This window comes from Hesperophylax consimilis, chromosome 2 (genome assembly GCF_061612785.1).
Source record: "Hesperophylax consimilis isolate HC1 chromosome 2, BYU_Hcon_1.0, whole genome shotgun sequence".
Taxonomy (NCBI): Eukaryota; Metazoa; Arthropoda; class Insecta; order Trichoptera; family Limnephilidae; genus Hesperophylax; species Hesperophylax consimilis.
In genome coordinates this window covers 25068604-25094112 of record NC_142837.1, presented here as the reverse complement: position 1 = coordinate 25094112, position 25509 = coordinate 25068604, and the positions used below count along the sequence as shown (strand labels likewise).

The 25509-nt window shown below is 35.2% G+C and overlaps 1 protein-coding gene across 4 annotated transcripts in view; it reads right to left on the bottom strand.

The window, feature by feature from the left end:
- EndoA (SH3 domain containing GRB2 like, endophilin-A) overlaps positions 1-25509 on the bottom strand; it is a 241762-nt gene that overhangs the window by 166045 nt on the left and 50208 nt on the right. The window lies entirely within an intron of this gene.

Sequence of the window (25509 nt, the reverse complement as noted above, 5' to 3'; positions counted from 1 at the left end):
CTATTATTGTTTAAAATGTTAAATAGGTTAAAAAAAATTACCTCATTTGTGAAAAATAATCCCAAATGCTACTCTCTCTCTTAAGTGTTGTTAGTCCATTTTTAAATAGTGGATAAATGAATACTCCATATCTCAAGATGGACATAATGTTACGAGCTAAAACATAAATGCTTACCTTAAAATCATTTGGATTACCAGTTCTCACCATTCGAGAAGATTTTAATAAGACAGAGATTTTTCAAATCAAGATTTGACATAACAAAACCAAGAAGAACGCCTACCTACATACGTATATTTTTTAAAGATATACAAACATTCCCGGGTTACGAATAAACTGACAATATTTGAATTCTTCTTTATTCCATAAAATCTCTTATTTGCATATCTATAAAACTCGGTGTAGGATTTATCCTCGAGTGTCTGTTCTACCGATATTCGAAGTGTTTTAAAAGTGATTCCAAAGTTGAGCATCTCCTCTTGAAGCGAATTAAAAAATAAATAAAATAATTTTTAAAAAAAAACAAATAATATAACGTCCTCCAAACCTTAGCAAATCGTTGTTTCTAAATTAAATCTTATACATCTTAACAAATGTTACTAACCCAGAGGAAAATATGTTTTTTTTTAGAGATGTTAATTTAGATTTATCAAACCCTCAATGCAAAGGCAATGTTACACGTTCATGCATAGATCACATTTTTATAAGGTTTACAGCAGACAGCATCAAGCTGCCGTACTTATATCTAGAGCGTATCTAGAGCGGATCTAGAGCGGATATTCAGTAGTGCAATTACAAAAACCAAACAACTCAAAGAAAGTATTTGGATAATATCCCAAAACCGTAGTGATAAAAACATACGTAGCTATAATTAGAACGGTCTGCTTGCGGAACAAAATTGCGTTTACATATACTCGTATAATAAACTAAAAAACATTTTTAACAACCTATATGAAGAAAGTTAAATCAGTTTCTGTCAAAAACCCTAAAAGACTATCTGCAATGAAATTATGGATAGCGGATGATATTTTAGAAAAAAATTAAATAAGAGACTCCTTGTACAGAAGATGGAAAAAATCACTAATAATACTTACTAATCAAACCTACGAAAAAAAATACAAATTATTCCGAAATACTGTTTCCAAACTAATCATAAAAAGAGAAACAACGTATTTTAATGATATTTAAGCAATTCTAATATAATGGGACGTAAAACAAAAACAAACTGCGGTAAAATTATTTCAAAGTATGTTAAATAATGGGGAAATAGAAGGAATCGTTTTAAATAGATTCGCTGAATACTTCTCTGACAGCATAAGCTCGATGTTACACAAAGGCGACTTCAAAGCGTCCAACGTGGTACCCGTTGAATTGCCGCATAGCATGATTGTATCTACCCAGAGCTACGAGTACCCGTGAAGATATTCGCAGGATTGTTAGTCAACTAAATAACTCCAAGACGGCCGGCATAGTCCAGTGGTAACGCATTGGACTGCCATTCCGAAGGTCGCGGGTTCGAACCCGGCGTGCGCAAATAAATTTTATTTGATTAATTTGTGTTATTTCACAATTAATTAATTAAAATGATATATAGTATATTTGCGGCACGTTCCAGAGTGGAAGATACTACCAGTATCGCCCTGGTGTAAGACCACCATTCAGAATTGAAACGTTGCTCCAAATGGCTTTAGCCGTGTTTAGTGACTAGATCTGAATAGCCAGGTACTTCCCCACCTTCCTCTTTCCCTTCCCCACTTACCTTCAGCCTCACAACATCCCCCAATTGGGGATGCCATAGTCTCACTGGCTCCAGACGGGAGCAGTTGGGACTCTTGTGAGGTATTCACTATAAAAAAATAAAAAAAAAGTCGCCAGGGATTGACAATATTAGTATTTTGACAATATAAAAACATATAACTATTCATGCCCGGTAATTACCCATTTAGGCCAATACACAAAGGTGGAACAGAAAACTATAGACCACTTAATATATTGCCTGCTTTTGAAAAATACATCTCCGTAAATTTAATAAAATACTTCGAAAGTTTCTCCATTATTGATCCCAAAAAAGCACCGAAATGTTACTACAGGATTTTTCCAATTACATAAATCAAGAACTCAATAATAAACCAACATATTCTGTTCTTAGTCATAGACAATGCTAAAACGTTTGATACTATTGGTCTGGGGAAACTATTACAGATATAAGAGTCGGTAGGAATTAGGGGAACATTACGAGAACTTCTCAAAACCTATAAAATCGAAAAAATTTAAGTGAAAATCTTCCAAACTTATAGCAAAATTAAATACATGCCAACCGGAGTCCCACAGGGGTCAATTCTCGGTCCAAAATTATACATAACATTTGTTTCACTCATGAATAAAATATTCACCTTTGTTAAAGATAATGTATATGCTGATGAACCGGCGCTAATCATCATTCATCGCATGAACAAATTCACTAGTATCCATTGATTGTATGCATTTAATTGTATAAAAATGCCTATGAAAGTGTTTTAAGTATGCTGAGTGCTTTTGAGTGTGTGTGTGTGTGTGCTTATGAGTATTGTTCGCGCAATATATAGGGGATTGTTAGGTATGCATCCACAGGCTTAATGGACAAGTGTAATGTCAGTACAAAATCCTGCAAATGTCCTACCTACCCTTTTACCCATCCCAAAATATCACCATAATAAAATAATTGTTGTGACACACTCAAAATCGGACAAGTGGCGTCAGTTGCTCATCAGAGATCGTAGTGATAACTAATATCAGACAGGGCGATTATATATTTGTGAAGTGAAATCATCCAAATTTCCTGGAGACGTGTGGTAATCATCAACGGGTGAGTCCATCTTTCCTGCATTCCAATCTGGGGTTATCTTGTGCTCCAGAAGCCCAGATTTATACCTTTTTGACTATTGCATTGTCCATTAAGCCTGTGGATGCATACCTAACAATACCCTATATATTGCGCGAACAAGTATATTGACTGTCTTATATCAATATTATAGTAATATTTGGCTAATTTATATATCGCCGTTTTCGTGAGAAATCACCTCAGGGGCGCTGTACAAATATATTTCTTAAATAGTTAATACTAGAACTACTGACTTAAAACTAGTGACTTACGTCTGAGACTTGTATATCTATGTATTGTAAGTCTTTGTATTTTAGTCCCTTAAAATGTTATTCTTCTATATCTATTTGATTGTGGCTTCTCGTTATATAATTAATATTGTGAACATGACCTGCTGACAAACTGCTTTGGCAGTTTAGCGGGTGTTGTTTATATAAAGAACAAAAAAATAAAAAATAAAATCATTACAAGCAGAACAGTAGCTGAATGAGAAACCGGCGCATTAGTCCACTCAGCTACTAACCCGTAATGCACAATCTTTGCTACTATATGCATTCAATTACGTAACATGACGTCGTAGAAGTAATTTCTATTACCAATTACTATGTTACTATAAGGATTCTCATAGTACGTGGTACGTTACAAATTGCAAAAATCCATCGAGAGGTAAACGTTGATAGGTTTCAAACCAATCATTGTTCACCTGAGTGAACCTACAAATCGACAACCTTAACTACGCAGTGAGTTGCCACTGAAGATACAAAAAAACTATGGAATAAAAAACAGTCCCTACGCCGACTTACTGCAACTAGCGAGAAAGAAACAGTCATTTATATATTTAGCATAAACAGCAATTATTTACAATATTAGACCAATAATGTTCCATTAATTCTAGTCGTTGATTCAATATTTTCACCTATACAATAAATGTATAAATGACAAAGAAATACCTATAAAGAATAAACATTACAAGGAATTACAAAATGTTCTAAAAACAATTAAAGACAGTTAGTAGTAATACAGTTTTCGCACTATTATAATAAAAACAATAAAACAAACTAAGATTGTAGGATTATTACACAAAATAAAAATAATAATAAGTTTTATTTTATATGTTTTCAAGATACACTTGAAAATGTATACATCTCGTAAGGCTAAAGAGTTTTGCGTATATTTGGCTTTACAGTGTGGTGTTCTAAATAAGTCGTTCGATCTGGTGTTGTGTTCTGGGCAACGAAATGCAATCTTTTCTAGCAGATACGATGAATCAACAAGACTGTTCACGATTTTGTATAAGAATAGGACATCAGAAATTTTTCTGCGTTTATATAAAGCGGTAGGGTCGAACCGATGATCGCTAAAGCGATACGATAGGTGTTTAATAAATTTGGATTGTATACTTTCAATACGATCAATGTATGTTTGATATTGAGGATTCCAAATGACTGAGGCAAACTTGAGTTGTGACCTTACATATGACGGTGAATTCTTTTAATAATACCAAATATTAACTTTTCATTTTCATAGGAATCTTCTTGAAGTCGAATAAAAATTTGAAACATGCTGCATTCTGTTATATACAGGATGTTAAGGATGTGTGTGTCCGTATGTAATAATGATTAGTATATATAGTAAGCCCTAACGAGGCTTGGGATAAGCGAAATCTGGCTGTCATTTATTCATTCAATAAAATTGGTGTATTAGAAAGTGTGTTTTTTTAAACGTATACATCGCACAAAACTTCCGTTTCGGAACTCAGTGCGGGAGGGTTAAAAAAATCTCAATCTTTTTTACAACATTTAGGGGGTCCCGGTCGTAGCGAACTCGTTCAATATTTGCTCCCAGGAATGTCAAAACAGACAAGCAAATATTTCACAAAGCTTCCTACTTGTCCCTAAATGTCAAAGGTCAATCTTTTGAGATATTTCCATACCGAACAAACAAATTCCCTCCCAAGTCTTTGAGTGGGCTATTTAAAAATGAACAACATCTCAGTAAACCTAGAATAGATATTTTTCTATTCATGTCATAAAATGCTAGTTTTATTTTTTTGTATATTTCTTACAAATGTCTCATATTCATTTTTACAATAAAGTACCGTTGAACTGCTAGACAGCAATTTGTCAAGGGGTTATAAAAAACATTTATCAGTTTGTTACATAACTTAGTAGCGTTCATCAAAACAATGATAACATTACAAGGTTACCATACTCGGTAATGCGTAGGAACAAAACCTATTTTATTAATATCTAAATAATTATTGACATCCTGATGCAAATATTTATTTATTGTTGTTAAGTTTAATTTGTAGAACTCCATTTTATTTTATTTTTATTTTTTATATATTCAATAATATTGTTATTGGGTTTATAAAAAAAGTTTATTTTTAAACAAGTTCTGCTGTGTAATTATTATCTATATTCACCCCTACTAGATATCTTCAAACCTAGTGCAAATATGAGTGCACTATGAAGTACTTAATTATGCTATTAAAATAACCCTATGAGTCATCGTTTGGGAATAACTAACATAAAGACATTCAGTCAAATTTAAACATTACAGTAATTGGGGAAACTTTACTGGGGTAATAACCATTAATAATTTCTAACATTTTACTCAGATGTCAATTAAGAAATCAGTAATTGAAATTAAAATACCTATCTACAAATAATATAAATGTATAGTCTGTAAGTGGGCTACCCACAGTTTGATAATGCCTTCAGAGGGCGAAACAGCTGTCACGCGTAGTAATAATTACACAGCAGAACTTGTTTAAAAATAAACTGTTTTATAAACCCAATAACAATATTATTTAATATATAAAAAATAATAAAAAATCCTTATGCAAATTTACTCCAAAATCAACGGTTTAGTCGTGTGTATTCCCCAAAATGGATTCAGCGCTGAATACATGGGGCTAAATGAGAGAGTGATCCACATGATTACTCCCCCAGCACGCGTCGCCACCGATGCAGGATGATTCGCATACAACAGCAACAATGGAAGCATAATGGCCAAGAAGACCTACTCTATTGTGCTATCACTATTATAATAATTTAATCCTTCCGTCCACCCCAAAATATTAATTGTTATCATTCCATCAACTATCAACACTAGAAGATAGAAGAGATACATCCGACCAAAACTTTTAGAAAAATCATTCACAACGCTGTTGACAACGACTACGAGTACCTTTCTGGACAACGTTCATTTCCACTGCCCAGTACGAAACACAAGATCAAATCAGCTATCCACATCCCACACTTAAAAATTATCTACACACATTATTCATTTAAAGAAGGACTTGCACAAAATACAATAATATAATAATTGTAAAAATTAAATCGAATTGTTAATTAGGAACCCTCTATATACCTGCTGTGTGTAAGATATTTAAGCTCCAGCATTCCGAATTTCTACCAATTTATAACATTTTTTCTCTTTAACACTATAAGTTTTAAAGGTCCTAAAAAAATTGTTATTTTTGAAGATAATATCCATACATTTGTAAAGCCGAAACCGTAATTATATGAAATTCCCTCAATCGAAAAAAATGCAAAGTTAGTTCCGAAAATTATTAAAAACACGTTTTGTTCTGCTATTTAATATGTCGTGGGTATGAAAAAAATCACAGTGTATCTTTAAATGCAACTTAAGCATTAGTCGAGAGATTTTTGCTCTATTTCAAACGAGTCGTGTTTTTTAATATCGTTTTTATTCTAAATATTAGCGCGCTCCCTCTAACATTCGTATTTATTCTTCCTTTCAAATCATCTTTGAACGCTTACTACGGAGCCTTGAGTTGTTTTCCTTTCTTTATTGCGTTTATTTAACATTATTGTGTGATTTTTTTTGTTTGTGTTTTTACATAATGATGTAAGCATGTGTTATTTTCACATTGGTACCTGTCAATATACTTTTAATCTGTGAAGTCATCCAAAGATTTATTCAATAACAATAAATTCGTACTCTTCCAAGAGGTATTATCATATTGTTGTTGTTGAATAAAGCTTTGGACGACTTCACAGCCACAGAGCCGTTACCGCCAAAACCGCCCAAACCGCCCAAGCTGGCGGCACATGATACTCGTCTAGCAAGAGATGCCTGCTTGTATTGTAATTGGTTTCATTTTAATCGCTTTTTATTATTACATTTAATATTTAAAGAGACTATTAATACTTTTATGAAGAAATAAATTGCTAAAGGCCTAAAGGAACTTCGAAGTCGTTTTAAAAACACCTACTTCCCTTTCTCCCTGGGGCAATTTGTAACCTCGTCGCTACAAACGAACGGAAAAATAATTGTCTCTGAAATAACAGGTAACTTCAGTGAAATTCTAATAATTAAATAATAATTTTAAAAAAGAGCTAACCGTCAGTGGCGGTCGGTGACATTTTGTAGAAGGGATGCTGGACATCAAATGTTTATACTCGTACTTACTACGTACTTGATATCAAATATTCACATCTAGACGCTAGCCCACGAACAAGATACAATTAGGTACCGTCTAAAATTATCTCTATAAATCCATTAAGCTCCATAACTCAATATTTACAGTATTCAGAATAAGTTTTTTTTCCGCAAATGGCCGAGACACTTTTTCGCATTAATGATTCCATTACACAACCACACAATTCACTATTATCATTTTGGACACGTTGACGAAGTATCCATCTTATTTTGGGTATTAATTTGTATTTATTTAAATTATGATTAAAAAGTAAATCGCAGGTTAATTCAATAAGAATTCGACTTCAGTATTCGAGCTCAAAGCAGCGCATGCATACAATCTAATGGATTAGTAATAGAGTAGGTATACGATTCTGTGCATTATACATGTGAGCATTAAAGACGGTTTTTGTAAGTTGGATGCTGTCATTAATATCGTATAAATTTGACGAAGATATTGGCTTGCGGGTCTCAGTATGCGAGAATAAAAAGGAAGTTCTAACATTCTTGGATACGGTTTACAGATCGCTTCCACACCACAGCGTGTTTTACGCGTTTCACAGTATTTTAGAATGTATTGTGCGTACTACACAGAAACGGGACGATACTATGCAAGATGTCTTATAATAATAATATTTGTATGATTTTTTACAGAGCCGTTTTTGTAAAAAAAATCGCATTAAGGTGGCTGTAGAAAAATTCAAATATTTAAATTGCAGTATTGCTTTTTAAAGCTAGAAATCCAAATCTTTTTACTCTAAAATGCAAGGGATGCGGAGCATCCACATCAGGGGCATTTAACTAAGCTTTGGCCTTGAAACTCATTTGAAACCGCCACGCCCACCTCAAAATTCTTATAGAAAACGAATAATATGGCTAAAAGCTCGATCTCATTGGTGAGAAAAGAAGGATTGGTTTGATTTCTCGCTCTCTACCATAGTGACTCGTGTAACAGAAAGAGATGACGGAATTTTGCCGTTTGACAGTTTCAAATCATTCAAACAAAATGAGTGTGGTTTATTTATACACGCGGGTTGTCATTTGCTGCCGAAATACTATCATATCCGTCGAAAATATTGCGTGTTAAAGTTGTTCGTGATAAAAATACAATATAAGCCAGTATAGTGTTAGCGAGTTACAAACATATATTCAACCTACCTACGTAAGTTCAAGTTTAAAGTGAATTGACAGTTTTAGGTTATTCGTTCGGTTTTTTGAACAATGCTTCATACTTGGCATATGCCTTCCTCCACAACGTATAAATGTTATTTATTATATCGATAAACTTATTCATGTTATTGATTAGTGTTATCCTGTATTATCTTATTGTTTTGGTGAAATTAAAGATTTTTAAACATATGTAACCATGAGTTCATGAGGCTGAAAAATGTCGGAATTCTTCGTCGTACTGTCGGACAATCATGTTTTGGAAATTTTCTTCAGTGTTTTTGCAAATTTCTTGTCATTTGGGTTTCTTCTTCTCAGATTAACAAGTTTCATCTTAAGGAAATGCACTGTAAAAGTTTATTTTCTTAGTCAGATGAACCTTGCCCTTGGAAAACATTTCGACATTTTTCTGCTTCAAGGACATTTTTATTTTTATAATAGTTTTTTTGGGCTAGTGAATGAATAGAGTAGGCCGAGAGCAATGATGTTGTCTATGGTCGCATCTTTTTTTAAATGGCCTTGAGTTTCCTCTACCTTGTCTACTGCTCTGCTCCGCACGGTAGGTACTGCTCGTATGCTGCTTGTATATCTGTGGTTAAGTACTGTATAATTCCGTTACATACAAAAAGCCCGAAGATATCGATCTAGAGAGTGGTATATTTATGATCCACATCATGAATGGACGGACCGCGCCTGCTGAACATGTATCTTAGTTTTATGCTCCTACAACAAAAATAATTGTAAACAATTAATGATTATTGGCAGTTCAAAAATAATTCATGTAACGCGATTTATTATTACTATGCAAAACTCTGAAACTTGTGAGCCCCATTATCACAGGTATTTTCATCTATGGTCATGGTACTGTACAGTCGCAGGCGATACTTTGTCAATGTACTGTAACAGTTGCAGGCGATACTTTTTAGTCGTGGAACTGTACATTTACTAGCGATACTTTTTAGTCAATGTACTGTACAGTTGCAGGCGATACGTTTTAGTAATGGTCCTGTACATTTGCAGGCGATACTTTTTGGAATCGATAAATAATAATAAAAATCTTGTATTGTTTTGTCTCTTGGAGTATGCTTCCAAAATATGGAGTCCTCAAAATAATAATAATACATATATTTATAAGAAAATATACGGAATAAATCTTTGAAACTTTTAAGTAAGAAATACAACACAACCTAACCTAACCTAACCTAACCTAACCTAACCTAACCTAACCTAACCTAACCTAACCTAACCTAACCTAACCTAACCTAACCTAACCTAACCTAACCTAACCTAACCTAACCTAACCTAACCTAACCATAACTTGCATGTACAAAATTTCCATTCGGAAATTCTTTTATTCTTTTAAATTAAAATAAATGTTAATGCTACTTTTTAAATGATTCGATAATTTTTATATTGTCTACTTTATTTTCTATGACTGTATGTAGGAATGTGAGTAAGCAATAAATTTTAATTGTAATTGTTAATTTAATTTGAATGCGGCGTAGAATCGGCTGGCGTAGAAACGGCCAGAACTGAACCGTCCCGGCGTAGAAACGGCGCGGGCGATGAACTGGCGGCGAAGAACCGGCGGCGTAGAAACGTCCCATTCCCATCTTAATTATAGTATATCACGGTCCACAAACCATATTTTCGGGTAGCAATTATTACTGATTCCTCTATCAACAATGAAAGCATCCATGGCGATCCCATCCACTCAGGAGTGGATGGGATCACATTTCGCGTACCCTGCGGGATGCAGGGTACGCGAAATGTGGGTCGGGGATGGGCCGCAACCCCCGGAAGGTCGTGACCTATATATGGACAGCGCTGCGCTCGACACCCCTTATGGTGCTGCCACACGCAAAGCTCACATCAAAAGTTAATGTACAGCGCATCATCTTTTCTACCGACACACGACGCTATCAAATATTTCTTCCTATGGTAGGAGAGGGGGTCAGTTGAATTCGAGAGCGGCCGAGGAACATAATTTCATCTGTCAAAGTGACAACTTTACTTACTGACAGCTTGAGCACGTTTTCGAAATGGATGATACTTGTCGCCTATTGCTGGATCTGTTGGACAGCTCATCCTCAGATGATGATGCCGCCAACTATATAATTATAAATGCTATTTATAAACTTTTTAGATTTTAAACAATCTGCGCGTAAATAGTGCACTTTCACATAACCTGACATAACCTCTCCGTCGAATCAGGAAATTCGCAGTTCGCACGCCGATCGACGAAAGCGACATATAATAAATTATTGTAAAATAAGCTCAACTTTCGTCCAAGCCGTCCAACTTTTATCAAAAAACCGAATGATATTACCATATAAACATACTGAGATTAAAAATTTGATTAATTTTGAAAGGGCGAAAATTTGTTTACTTCAAATTCAAATATTGATTATATTTATATTTTAAATATATGTTAAGTATGTTTGCCAAATAAAGTTTTTTTTATGTTTCTAAATTTACTAGCACACATGACGATATGAGCTAACATAATAAATAAGAAATGCATTATTAGGCTGCTTATGTCATGGCTGGCAAAGGGAACACGGAACTTAGTTGGTAGCTCCGTAATTAAAATGACCCCCTCTCCTTTTTACGGCGGAGAGGGGGACGCATAACTTTTCAAATATCGCGTCGGGAGCGGTTACGTAAAATAAATTCGGTTAGCGAAGTTCAGAACCACACTTATAGCGCGTTATCTTTTTACGTGTGTCGGGTCTGTATGGGATTGTATGGCGAGCGCTATTGTGCTTTATATTATCTGTTGATGTGAGCTTTGCGTGTGGCAGCACCATAATTCTCTAATTCCTGGGCGGGGCGAACAGGAAGGGAGGGTTAGAAACAAAGCTTTGGGGACACTTGTTACCAGTGGCGGTCGGTGACTTTTTGTAGAAGGGATGCTGGACATCAAATGTTTATACTCGTACTTGATATCAAATATGCACATCTATACGCTAGCCCACGAACAAGATACAATTAGGTACCGTCTAAAATTATCTCCATAAATCCATTAAGCTCCATAACTTAATATTTCCAGTATCCAGAATAAGTTTTTTTTCCGCAAATGGCCGAGACACAAAACTTTTTCGCATTAATGATCCAATTATACAACCACACAATTCACTATTATCATTTACAGCGTAACAAGACGTTGGCGAAGCATCCAACTTATTTTAGGTAGGTACTATTTATTTAAATTGTGATAAGTAAGATCAAGAAAGGCACGCTTAGATGGTTTGGGCATGTAGAGCGAATGAGCGAAGAAAGGAGTGTAAGGAGAATATACGATGCAAATGTGAATGGTAGCAGAAGTCGGGGACGCCCGAGGAAGACATGGCACGACCAAGTGAATCAGATACTTGAGTCGGGCCATGTCAAGAGTCAGAACAATAGAAAAGTATGTATGAGACAAAGATATTAGAAGAACGAGATGTGCTATGCGCAGTTCGTACTGAGTGGAATTGTTTTGCCGAGTGTCGCCGGTTTTGTTCACCAATACTACTGCACACCTTCGCTTGCGCTAAGGTATCCGCACTAATACATAGAACAGATTTCTGTGCGTACACGTCCCGATACCGTTCAAAGTACCCTAATTAGGTAGTACTCCGGCTACGGTCCGGCGGCCAACATAGCATATCTCGTTCTTCTAATATCTTTGGTATGAGACGATGTATGAATGTGAATGAGGCAAGGAGTGTGTGCCAAGACCGAGTTGTTTGGCGGTCCGTCCTCTCTGCCTACCCCTGCGGGGAAACGGCGTGATGGTTAGTTAGTTAGTTGTGATTAAAAAGCAAATCGCAGGTTACAATATTCAATAAGAATTCGACTTCAGTATTCAAGCTCAAAGCAAAGTGTTAAAGCAGCGCGCGCATACAATCGGACGTATATTTAGATGAACGAATAGAGGGAAGATACGTAACCGAAACAACGCTAGTGGTTTTACTGAACTAGGTCCAGTGGACATACTTAGATTACTGGCTGTTAATATAGCTATTTCATTCGTACACACATTTTCTTTATATGGCTATCCTTTTCATAAGCGGTGCTCCTTTTTTGATCGATTAGTATGAATACAAAATGTCTTTTATTTTTTATAATTTCATTGGATTGAATTATTCAAGTTTACCAACATTCGAATGGTAAATTTCTTCTTTTGAAAGGCAATGATCGTGAGGTATTTTGATTTTAATTCTTTCAGTTTCATAAATTCTACAATGATTATAATACCCTGGGTGTGTGCTAGTAATATACAAAATGAATAAATGTTATTAAAAATAAAAATAAAATGTTTTCTAAATCAAATGGGATTCTGTCAGTACCATATATGCCGTAACAGTATGTCTAATTTTAGATAAAATTTCCCCTTTCTCAGCGAAACCTCCACAACGCATTAACAGGCATAACCACCCCCTGTCATATAGACTTCATCCCCGATATTAGCCTGGCTACGGCCGTAATAACGAGTTACGTGATGATTTGCGCCAAGGGACGGGTTGAGGGAGAGGGGTTTGAATTCAGATGCGACCAGTGTATGAAGTAATTATATTCCCGAGTATTATTCTCACACCCTTTACGCTAATTCTATCATGTTTCAATATGCAGGCGTGCCGTTGGAAGATCCATTATAAACTCGGTTTAGATATGTTACAGGCATATAATATAACATAAGTTATATGCCAATATTATAAGACTCTGTAGTGAGCATTCAAAAAGAAGAAGATCGTTTGAAAGGGAGATATGTAAATACGTAATAGGGAGCGCTAATATTAAAAAAACGATCAAAATGAATAGGCGTAACCGAAAATATTTAATAAAGCAAGACTTATTTAAAATTATAGCAAATATCTTAAGTAGCTTTTAAAGAAATGCTGTGATTTTTTTCATTCAAACAACATAATTTTCGCAGCATACTTTGATATTTTCTACTTATCGGAATCTTTGATAAAATTACGTTTTCGGTTCGGTAAATGTACATAGATTATCTTCAAATATAACATATAACGTGTTCAAGGGAAATTCGTTATAAATGTTTAACACAGGAAGCAGGGTGGTTTTTAATTAATAATAACAATAAATGTTTTTCCGGTATGTGGGGACGTTAGTGCAGTCCCACACATTCCATATGGAGATAAAAAACAATATGATAAAAAACAAAAAATAGAACAGGAAAACAAAGAAAAAACAGATGAATTGAAAATAGAATAAAATGATAGATAAATAATAGAAACTTGAAGCCTTTAGGGAGCCGTGACTATATGAGGCGCTAGTATTTTTTCTAGTGTGCGTCAATGCTGGAGGATGGAGTGAGGCGGGCTTCCATAGGAAGGATATTTCCAGAGCTGCTTATCATTTCCCTCATTCCTGCCACCCTGGATCTAATAAGGCCTGCATATCCGGGAACTTGCCCCTCCGTGAACATACGGGAAGCACTGCAGTATCTGGGAAGACAAAACATTGTGCGGAAGGCGTTATTGTATTGGACCCCTAGTCTTTCTATACTACTCTCTTTGTAGTTTGCCCATAGTTCCCACGTGTACAACGTTGCGCAGAAGGAAAAAAAGAGCGTCCCTTTTCAGCGGTACTGCAAAGGCGAAATCTTCTACTGAGCATGTTTGATTTAACGCTGAGAGCTCGACTTTGTCTATCGATATCATCATCATCCATCAGAGTACTGGTGATTATGTGTCCAAGGTATTTAGTTCCTTCGGTCACCTTCAAGTTCACACCGTTTAGGGTAGCTGGAGGAATATTTTTCGGGCCTTGCCCATGTCTTATGACCGATAGAGCCGTTTTAGTGGGGTTTATACTACATATTTGTTTCTTCAGCATACTCTTCACAGATTTTCAGAAGAATACGCAGTCTCCTTATAGAAGGTGCCATCAGGACCATGCCGTTCGCATAACTGACGTTATTCAGACACTGTCCTCCGATGCGGCAGCCTACTTCTGCATTGTTTAGCTTTTCGGTGACTTCGTCCACGTACAGATTGAACAGTATTGGCGACATGCATCCTCCCTGTCTGACGCCACTCTTTAGGAGGAGAGGTTCGGAAAAACCATCCTTCCATCTTACTAGGTTTTCCTGCTGTCTGTGCCACGAGTCGAGGATATGTATGACCTCCGATGATATGCCCTTTTCTCTGAGTTTAGCCCATAGCAGAGGGTGAGAAACCCTGTCGAAGGCCTTGCTCAGGTCTAAGAAACATGCATATGAGGTGGTCTTTTTATTCCTGTAGTATTCCAGGGTTTTTTTTACCGTAAATATAGCAGTATCGGTAGAAGTTTGCTTTTTGAATCCCATTTGGTTGTCATAAGTTTCCAAGCTGGGTCCGATCCTGTTTAGTAAGAGCGGGAGCACACAGAGAGCGGTCAGAGTTCTGCGTTCTAGTGACCGTTGACCGCTCAAGAGTTCCAAAGCACACAAGCGGAGTTCAAATTCTCGCGTTCTAGTTTCGTTTGGGTCTTTGCATATGCAACATGTCACTAGAAAGTTCATCATCCGATGAAGAATTATTTCTCTTGTTGAGCTTAGCAGCTTCTAAAAAGAAAAGGAAGTATTGGGTGCACCTAATCAACACAACGCGAGAAAAGAACAAGCCGAATTTACTAGTATTTTTCAGGATTTACTTAAAGATGAACAACAATTCTATGTTTATTTTCGAATGCCAATTAATAGTTTTAATGAATTGTATAACATCATACAACCCGATATCGAAAAACAAAATACTAACTGGAGGAACTGTGTTTCATCAAAAGAAAGGCTGGTTTTATTTAAAAGGTATGTATTTATTTATTAAGGATAAGAAAAGACATTAGAATATTTAGAAATAATAACAAAATATATAAATAAATTATTAACATCACTTAAATCGTATAATAAACTCCTTTCCCTAACCAATTCAATTAACTTTTCCGTGTTTGTAACCGCAGACATCGCGGCGTTCTGGCGTTCTTTGCCTCGGCGGGAAAAGAACTCTTAGAACGCGACGTTCCGTTTTGACCGCCGCGGTCTGACTGCCCGGCGCCCGCTGTGTGCGTTGTTGTTATGGTATCAGTACATTCTAATGAACGCCGAACGCGGAACTCGGAACTCCTGACCGCTCTCTGTGTGCTCCCGCTCTAATAGACGTTCGAATAATCGTGCGATGGTGGTGGCAATTAAGATCGGTCTATCGCTGTCCTGGGAGGTAGAGTCCAACGATTTAGATTTGAGAATAGGTGTTATTATAGTTCTTGTCATATTAGTTGATAAGTATCCGTTCTTCAAGATGTCGGTAAACAAACTCGCCAGTAGTAGAAAATTCGGTCCTCCAAGGTGTTTGATGTGTTCGATACTGAGTCCGTCATGACCCGCTGATTTCCCAGTTTTCATTTGTATCAGGGCGGTATTGACCATGTCTGCTGTGATCAAGAGGCCGCTGTCTTCGTTTGTTATACGACTCAGTGGTGGTTCGCTTGCAAGGATCGGAGAGGTCGGAGAAGAGGTGGCGAAGTGTTCGGCAAAAATGTTAGCAATTCCTTTAGTGTTCGTTTCTCCATTTCATAAATGTATATATTTCGGTAGTTGGTATTCCTTCCGTTTGTAGGATAAATTCGAGAGGCCTATGGTCTGTCCAGTCCACGTCGTAATATATTTTCTTGTCTAGAATCTGCTTGAAGATATTTTTTGTCACTAAGCAGTGGTCCAGCCACCTGGTGGTGTGATGTGCGTCACTAATATATGTACCTATATGAATTTTCTGGTAACATTTCGGTATCAGCACTTATAAGATCATATTCTTGACAGAAAGATTTAAGTTATTAGATTAGATAGTTCTATTCCGAAAAGTGAAAAATATTTCATATTTTAAAAACCATATTACTATATATTTGTATTATTAAGATCACTGATTTCGCTCTAAGGAAAATATAATAAAATCCAATAGTATTTTCATATTTCATATTTTTTCGTAATTTTAGAGAGAAAAGAACATTTTTCTGAATTTGAGTAGCTATCCTGGGAAAAATACATAAAATAGATTTACATATTTTTTATAGAATTTGTAATTGTGACCTTCGTACACAGAGATACTTAGAAGCACGTGACTGTGATGCAACCACAAGTGGCCTACTGAGATGCAACTCTTCAAAGCTGGTTTTTGTACACGGCATCACGCGAATTATACTGAATTTGATCATTTTTTTCACGTACAGCCGTGGAGTTAATACGATCTCAAGTGACTCGAGCCATGAAGACAGTATTGTTCTTCTTTATCTTTATTACATAAGTATAAAAAATAAATAAAAGATGATTTTGGGTTAACCCAAACAACGAAATCAATATTAATAATTGTAGGGCATTCGTCGTCCCCAACAACTTTGCGGTTGCTTTGTTCCATTCCCATAAGTTGAGGTTCAGTTCGGCAGTTCGGCTTGCGTATGTATATGTATTCCGGTAAATCATAGTAACTTTAAAATAATTGTAAATATTTTCCCACCTCCAAAAAATTTAACATTCAAATCATACTCGGACACCATTTCTGTCAAATTAGTAGTAGATGTGCAAGCAATTAGCTTAGCGTGCTACCAGCGCTCAGTGTTACCGAAGCTCCCGATTTTTCGGGAGATCTACCGATTTTTCACTTCATCTCCCGATCTACCGAAATGGCACCAAAATCTACCGATTTTTCGGTGTTCTCAGCGATTTATCGTTTCTCGTCGATTCTTTGTTTATGGTCCGCACAACAGGCAAATAATTGTCTATGGTTAAAAAAAAAAACTAAAAAATTCCCAGGATTCGGGAATTGACCAGAATATTTACAAAATACTGCAATCTAAGCATATCTCTATTATACGCGGTTCACACGGGGCGACTTTTGTCGGTCAACTTTTGTTGGTTGGACAATTGAAAGCTAATCGCCACGTGTGAACACTCTGTCAACAAAGTTATCAACTTTTTTTGTTGCCTAGCAAAAGTTGAAAGCCCGTCTACTTTTGACGTTCGAGTACGACCATCGCCATTTTGGTTTTACTTGTCGTTCGAGTTTTTCACCGAATCGCCCCGTGTGAACACATGTTTCAACTCGCTTGTCTTTTTTAGTTACTCGCGGGAAAAAAAAATTTGAAACGGACCTCCTTCGGCGAGGAGTATTTTTATTGTAATTAAATTTAATCTAATAAAATATAACAGGAGGAACAAATTGAAAGAAGCTATGAACGTTATTAATTAGGCATTTATTCTATAGTTCCGATTAGAATGGGTTAATTAATTAATTTAATTAATTATAATTTTCAGTTGACGCCATTTTCAATGTCAAAATCGCTTCAACTTAAATCGATACGTGTGAACCAAATCTTGTTCAACTTTTTTCGTAAAATAAAAGTCGGCCAACAAAAGTCGAAACGTCGAGGACCCTATTGATGGGTATTATTTTTATGCTTTCCGGCAGCACATTATTATTTTTTATTCCTTATAGTTATGATATTGTTTTGTAATATGTTTTCATTATCATTATTATTTTGGTAACACATTGTTTATTATTTATTTATTTTTGTATAAATATTATTGTTTTTGATATCTTTGTTTTACTTTGTACATCGTACAAAAAAAAAGGATTGTTGAGCAGTGATAGAAATGCGGAGTTGTATACTGCGCTCACAGCTTTTTCGGATCATTTTTGAAGGATTCTTCCCAGATAAAAGATTCTACTGCCCAATTGTCTTTTGTATACACTCAGCATGCTTGTAAAGGTTTAATTTTAATCTAATATTACTCCATTTATAACAATTTCTGTATAATTTCATTAACAATTTTAATTTGGCCCATGCACTTTCTTTTTGTTTTTGATGATTCAACTGAGATATTTGTAGGTATTTCTTAATAAAGGATTAAGGATTACTAAACAGTGTACCTACCGTTATCAAGCATCTGTCGCCAGGTGACAGGTGTTTTGAAAAAGCCCATGAGGTGGTTGATTGGTTCCTAAATAAAATTAAAATTCATAAATTTTTTCGTTTCATTTAATTGTACACATCCCGAGTGTTTGCAAACACTTGCAGAACTTAATAATAATATTATCAAATTTAATCTAAATTAAATTTATAAAAAAATTAAATGGAGTTCTACAAATTAAACACAAAAACAATAAATAAAAAATATCTACACATCCCGATGACGAAGGTCGTTACTTGTATGAGTGTCGCTCACTTTTAAAAGTAAGTAGGTATTACATGATTTTTGACGTCTCGCAAAGTGACAGGTGACAGTCCAAGGTCGATGTTTCACAAAAATTTGCGCCGAGTTGCCAGACGTAAAATAAGTCCCCGTTAAACGTTAGGGCAAATTGCGTTATTCCACGGGCAACATCTACAATAATCATATTGACGGCGCTGCTTATGGGTTTTTTCGTTAGTTGTTAAGGTTATGCTTCGGAATAATAAAAGGGATTCGTATTATTGACAAAGGAGAAATTTTGTTAAAATAATTCTAGTGATCTCCCGATTTCTAAGAAAATCTCCCGATTTCTCACGATTTCTCCCGATTTTTAGGCGTAAATTCTCCCGATTTTGAATTTTTGAGTTCGGGAACACTGCCAGCGCTGTAAGTAGTGTGCAACTGACGTCAAATTGGTAGTCGATGCGTCAAGTTGTGAAAACAGTGTGGAGGATACTCACGAGCGGCGCGTATGCTACGCGCATCAAACTCTAGTCGCTTGTAAAGCTCTCCGTGTACGAATAGCCTAAGTAGCGCAATTTAGCCGGAGGTCGGCATTCCAGGGGTTAGGCCCAAATTATTGACGTATGAACAGGTACCGTCCAAGCGACATCCCCGCGAAAAACACATTAGCACGGAATTTTATATAATTTCGTTCGAAACATTTTTAGGTACATTTGATGTACAATTTTTTGACTTGATGTAGCTGATGATCAGATGATGACGGCACTTACCAAAATATATATATATATATTTTTTTTTTTCATAGGAAGCAATTACTTTGTGGTTAGACATTATATTATAAAATAAAACACAAACGCTTTGTATTTAACCACGAATTTATTATTTCATGAAATAATAAATTCGTTGAAATAATAAATTCGTGGTTAAATACAAAGTGTTTGTGTTTTATTTTATAATATTTATTTATGAAATGCTACCCATCTCCACCACTTGTCTTGTTAAATAATTATGAATTAAAAATATTCAACTGATTTCATTCAAATATATAGTTTTATAACGGGTGTCACATTATTTAAGTTTCTACTGTTTGGGCCCTACATCAGCAAAAATATATGGAATCACTGGAACAAATTGAAAAAAGTTTCAAAGGTATCTTTGTATGAGAATGCATCGTGAGTATCTGGGATTTAAGCATCACATGGATTTGCTCTCAGAATTGCGCCACGAAAGTCTCCAAAATAGGAGGAGCGGGGCACTTTCAGCCAAGAACAAAACTCCGAGGTCGACACCACGACCTGCTATATTCCAAGAGGTTTAATGCTACTAAATGATATCTATAGGTCTCTCAACATTTTCAACATTGGCCTTGAAGGTTTCAAGAGTCATTTTAGGCAAGAACTCTAAATTAATAGGTTATTGTAAAATTTTTCATGTACTTATTTTTAAGTTGTGTGAATTAACATTACCTTACCTTGTACTTAGGTGATATTGACACGTTTAATGTTAACTTAGTCAATTTTGGTGGTTTTATTAAAAATCTACTCCAATCCTATTCTTCAACCTTTGGTTAGCTCTTTGTAAACCCATCTCACCATCGTATTTTAATTATTTTTATTTATTGTTATTAAGTTTAATTTGTAGAACTCCATTTTATTTATTTTTATTTTTTGCTATTATTTATTGAATGCAACGCTGTTTATGTTGGACAAACTGGCCGGTCCTTTAACACTAGGTTCAAAGAACATATAAGATCTTTAAAAAATAATAATAAAATACAATCACAATTTGCCAAACATCTCCTAGATGAAAATCACTCACTTAATGATAATAATAAACCAACTCCGTTACACGTACAAAATAAAGGCCGTAAACTGAATCTTTTAGAGCGGTTAGAAATTAACAAAAACTCTAATAATCCGAAAGCTATTCTAATACCTAGTAATAGCCCCTACCTTATTCCGCCTCGCAACGCCGCCCAACCGGGTGGTGACATAGTTTCCCTGTCTGTACACTGCACAGGCAGGGATACTCTTGTAAGGTGGCACAAAAAAAAAATCAATGAACAAACAAATATAATTCGTTCACCCCTACTAGATATCTTCAAACCTAGTGCAAATATGAGTGCACTATGAAGTACTCAATTATGCTATTAAAATAACCCTATGAGTCATCGTTAGGGAATAACTAACATAAAGACATTCAGTCAAATTTAAACATTACAGTAATTGGGGAAACTTTACTGGGGTAATAACCATTAATAATTTCTAACATTTTACTCAGATGTCAATTAAGAAATCAGTAATTGAAATTAAAATACCTATCTACAAATAATATAAATGTATCGTCTGTAAGTGGGCTACCCACAGTTTGATAATGCCTTCAGAGAGCGAAACAGCTGTCACGTGTAATAATAATTACACAGCAGAACTTGTTTAAAAATAAACTGTTTTTATAAACCATATAATATTATTGTATATATAGAAAAAAAAAATTAATTAATTATTTTTGTTTCTTATATATTTTCATTTGATGTACCTACGTATTTTTTTCTATTATAATTTTATTTTTACTATATCTTTCTCATGTTCTAAATTAATCACCATATCAAAATGATACTACATTTCCTTATTTAAAAGCCCCACGGGTTTAAAATGAAAAGATAAATAATAAAAAACTGGCTTTCACATTGTATAAAGCTTTAAGCTCTATAGATCAAAGCGTAATACTTTCTAGATCTAGAACACGTTTACAGAAAAGAAAACAAATGAACACTGCATAAATGCAGCCGACGACAGCGGCATTGAAGGGAACTCAAGTAGACAGATGTTTGACTAGAGGCTGTAGTGGTGGTGGAGAGTGGGTTAAGGGTGGAGGGAGAAGGGAGAAAGAGGGTTGTAATAGAGCAACAGGTGATGCAAGTAGAGAGGAAAATATGGAAGCAAGGTTGAGTTGCATTAGGGATGTCATGTTTTAGAGGGGAATACGTGCGCAGTTGATTGTTTTGCACTTACACACGGAGAAAACTTCCTGATAAAAAATATTGCTAATTTCTGTTTAAAGTCTCAAATTCTCTTCAAATTATTCGTATTCCTGTTAAAAACGGGATTGCAGGCCATTAACGAATGAGTTGATAGGTATCCTGGTAGCCTTTAAGTAAAATACCAATGTTTTCGCACGATAACACGTATTCATACAAGTCCTAACATTTTGTATTTCGTCATGATATATTATTAAGACAAACGCAGGTGGATGAACACGTGTTCTGATATTATTATCTATTTACTAACACTTTATAGGGAAGCGAAGACGGTTAATAATTTGAAGAGATTTTCATTAAATGAGTAGTATCATTATGAGTAAGGTGAGTAAATAATATAATGAATTCAAATTATCGCAGTGATATATATATTATGTGAAGAATTTGAGGAGTGAGCCAATATTGAAATATTCACTTCGTGTTTTATGACTAACCCATATAGCTTTAACGTCCAAATAATATTCTGTATGATAAAATTTGATATTTACTTCAGAAATATTTCAGTGTTACTATTTTCATCCAAGGCTTACAAAAATAATAAAAATAAGAATTTTATGTATTTTGTAAAATGAATTCGTATAAAATAGCCAATAGCTTTTGACGGCTTTGAGAGGCAGCTTATCTTTAGTGTATCCCGATGAGTTTTTCCAGTCAAAATACAACGAATATTCTCATTTATGATTCCAGTCGAAAGATAAGTTTTAACGCAGACTACATCTGTTAATGAGATGAACAAATATACACTGGATTCAAATTAAATTGAAATTATTCTAAACTTGGTAAGCTTATACTAGAATTCAGAATTTAAACGTCACCTGGTAATGGGGTTGAAACTAGACATCTGATTTAAATGAACGAATAAAAATTAATAAAAATGTGGACGACATATTTTAATGAATTTAAAACCTAGACATCAGAGGCCAACTGCACCCAACCATCTGGAGCCATTCAGACTATGGCATCCCAAATTGGAGTATTTTGTCAGGCTGAAGGTAGTAGAAGGAAGAAGAAAGAGATGGGGTAGACCCATGCCTACCTACGTGCGCAACAAGGGATTTGAACCCGCGACCTCCGGATTCGTAGCCAAGGAGTAGAAAGGGTTGGTTTAAGACATCTCTGTTTATATTCTTTTAAACACAAACCGTTGATTTCAACATAGATTGCAGAATAACATTAGTTTATGATCACAGTAAAAAAACCAATCTCTTAAGTAAGTAACGAAAAAAGGTTGAAACGGATAAAATCAAATGAATTAACAAAAATAAAAAGTAAGAGGAAAATAATCAACCATAGTAAATAAGTTATCGAATCGCAAATAATTCATCTCGTCAAGACTCTCAGCTCTACCCAGTTACCGGCTTTACTCGACTGTTCTATTTCCACTTTAAATGAGAGTTTCCAATGAGAATTTTCTTTGCCTTACGATAAGATCCACTTCGGGCCGTGCAGTGGGCTTGTACACTTAGCGGAAGGGAGATCTGGTGCCTGCGTACTACCTACTTGATAATAAGTTCTCAAGTAAGAGAAGGGTCTCAAGTCTATTTCGTAGCAGGCATTTAAAAAATATATTATGGGCATTTTCGCCCAAAGTTTGTACACATTTTTATGCATTCCATTTCCGTTCCAAGTTCCAATTATATTTTTCCACCAATACCAGACTACAAGATTTTGTCAGTACAGAAATTCTAGGACTAACTATCTTAATATGTATTCCTTTTTGTCCTGAATACTAATCGTGAGTTATATTTTGCCGAGTCAGTGGAAATCTTCAATTTATCACTCAATAAACACTAAAGATTTATGCTGCTGATGATGCAATTCTGTTATGTATAAAAAAACTGTAGTCGCTCCGCATTTCAATACTTGAAATTTGGGGCAGCCGGTAGGATATATAACTAACTAACTAACCATCACACCCCAGCGATAAGCAGAGAGGATGGACCGCCAAACAACTCGGTCTCGGCACACACTCCTTGCCTCATTCACATCCATACATCGTCTAATACATCCTCTTCTATTATTCTAAATCTTGACATGGCCCGACTCAAGAATCTGATTCACTTGATCGTGCCATGTCTTCCTCGGGCGTTCGGACTTCTGCAACCATTCACATTTGCCTCATATAGATATAACAGGATATTTAACTTTCTATGTATTTTATATTATATTTTTGTAACGTTTGTAGCTAATTTGCAAACGTGGCGTAGATGGAAAATTAATATGGTGGTTTTTTTTCAGTAAACGTATGTAAATTGAGTCCCTTTTTACGTGGTGTGATTTACGAACGATTATCAAACGCAACCAAATAATATGTCTTCCAAAATTTATTTTCCGAAATTGTCTAATAAAAATATAAAATATGCACTAAGGCACGAAATAAAATACTTTCTTATGTGAATACCGCTCTAGAGTCACAATTGGTGATGGGTAAATTCCGGGGAATTTGTTTTTAGGGAATATTCCCGAAACGGGAATATTACGGAAATTTTCATCTTAATGGTGAAATCTCCATGAGGTTGTTTCCTACAGCCAAATTATGTTATTTAGGATGTATAATATTCATTAGAGCAAGCTGAGGACTTTTTAGAATTTTTGGAAAATAACGAATAGTACCGAAGACATTAGGGCCGAGAAAATGTTGATATTTGCGGCCGGCCGATAAGCATGTGATGTCAATGATGTCAATCAATTTCATCAAAATAAAATGTATGCCACTCGAATTATGAAATGTAATGAATGGTGTTTCGGGTGACGTCACGAAACATGAATGCATAGATTTTACCCAAGTTCATTTTGAAAGCTCATAACTTCATCATTTTTGAGTTATCGAAAAACTAATTTTACTGCCATTGTTAACTCTTTAAACATAATACATTTTCAAAAAAAATTTCAGAATTAATTTTCTCAATAAAAAAAATAAATACCTGACTTTATAATTTATATTATGTCGGGAATATTCCCGGGTCACTAGTCCCAACTCTCTGAAGCCAGTGGGACTATTGCAACTTTTCTATTCTGAATGGTTACTTAAAACAATAATTAACAGATACGATTGACGTTATAGTGAATGTATTTTTTGCAAATAACATTAAACCACGAAGTGACTGCTTGCTATCTACGAAAAAATATATTTTGTAAAATAAAAAGGCCAATTAATAGCTGCGCCATTTTGTGTATATATTTTATAAAGTCATCTAAAGGGTGCTGTGCTTTACAAATTTATTAAAAATTTAGGTGCAAGCAAAAATTACATAGGGGGTCCATATAGACCACTTTGGGAACCTTTGATTTAAATCATGTAAGACTACCATAATACGGGCAAATGGCAATTAAGTATCTATCTGTAACTGTTGAACTTAATAAGCATTGTGAAAACCGAAGTAATTCGAGAAGAAAATGTTATATAAGAAAAGGAGCGGAGGTAATGATTTATTAGAGTACCAATAAAAAGTACGTAGGCATTTAATCCTCGACCCAATAAAAAGGTTGGAATGTTAGCTACCCGACCGTTATAAATTTAACGAAATCTATTGTGAAAAAAAAAACAAATAAAAAAAAACAAAAGGAATAGGCCAGCGGGTGGGTAGGTACCTACAGGCGGACCTTTTCCACTTTCACAATATTAAAAAAGGGAAATGAATTTAAAAGCTTTGTTCGGCTTGTTGCTTTGGGGAAGGGAATGTTTCAGAAATGCTTCAAGGTTGAAAGGAAGAACAAAGCAGCGATTTGACTCGCCTTCTGGAGGACGCGCGGGGAATGCTTTTGGCATCATATCATATCTAGGTGGCTTGAAATGCCACTTTTACAGGTGGTGAAGTAGTCCAAAT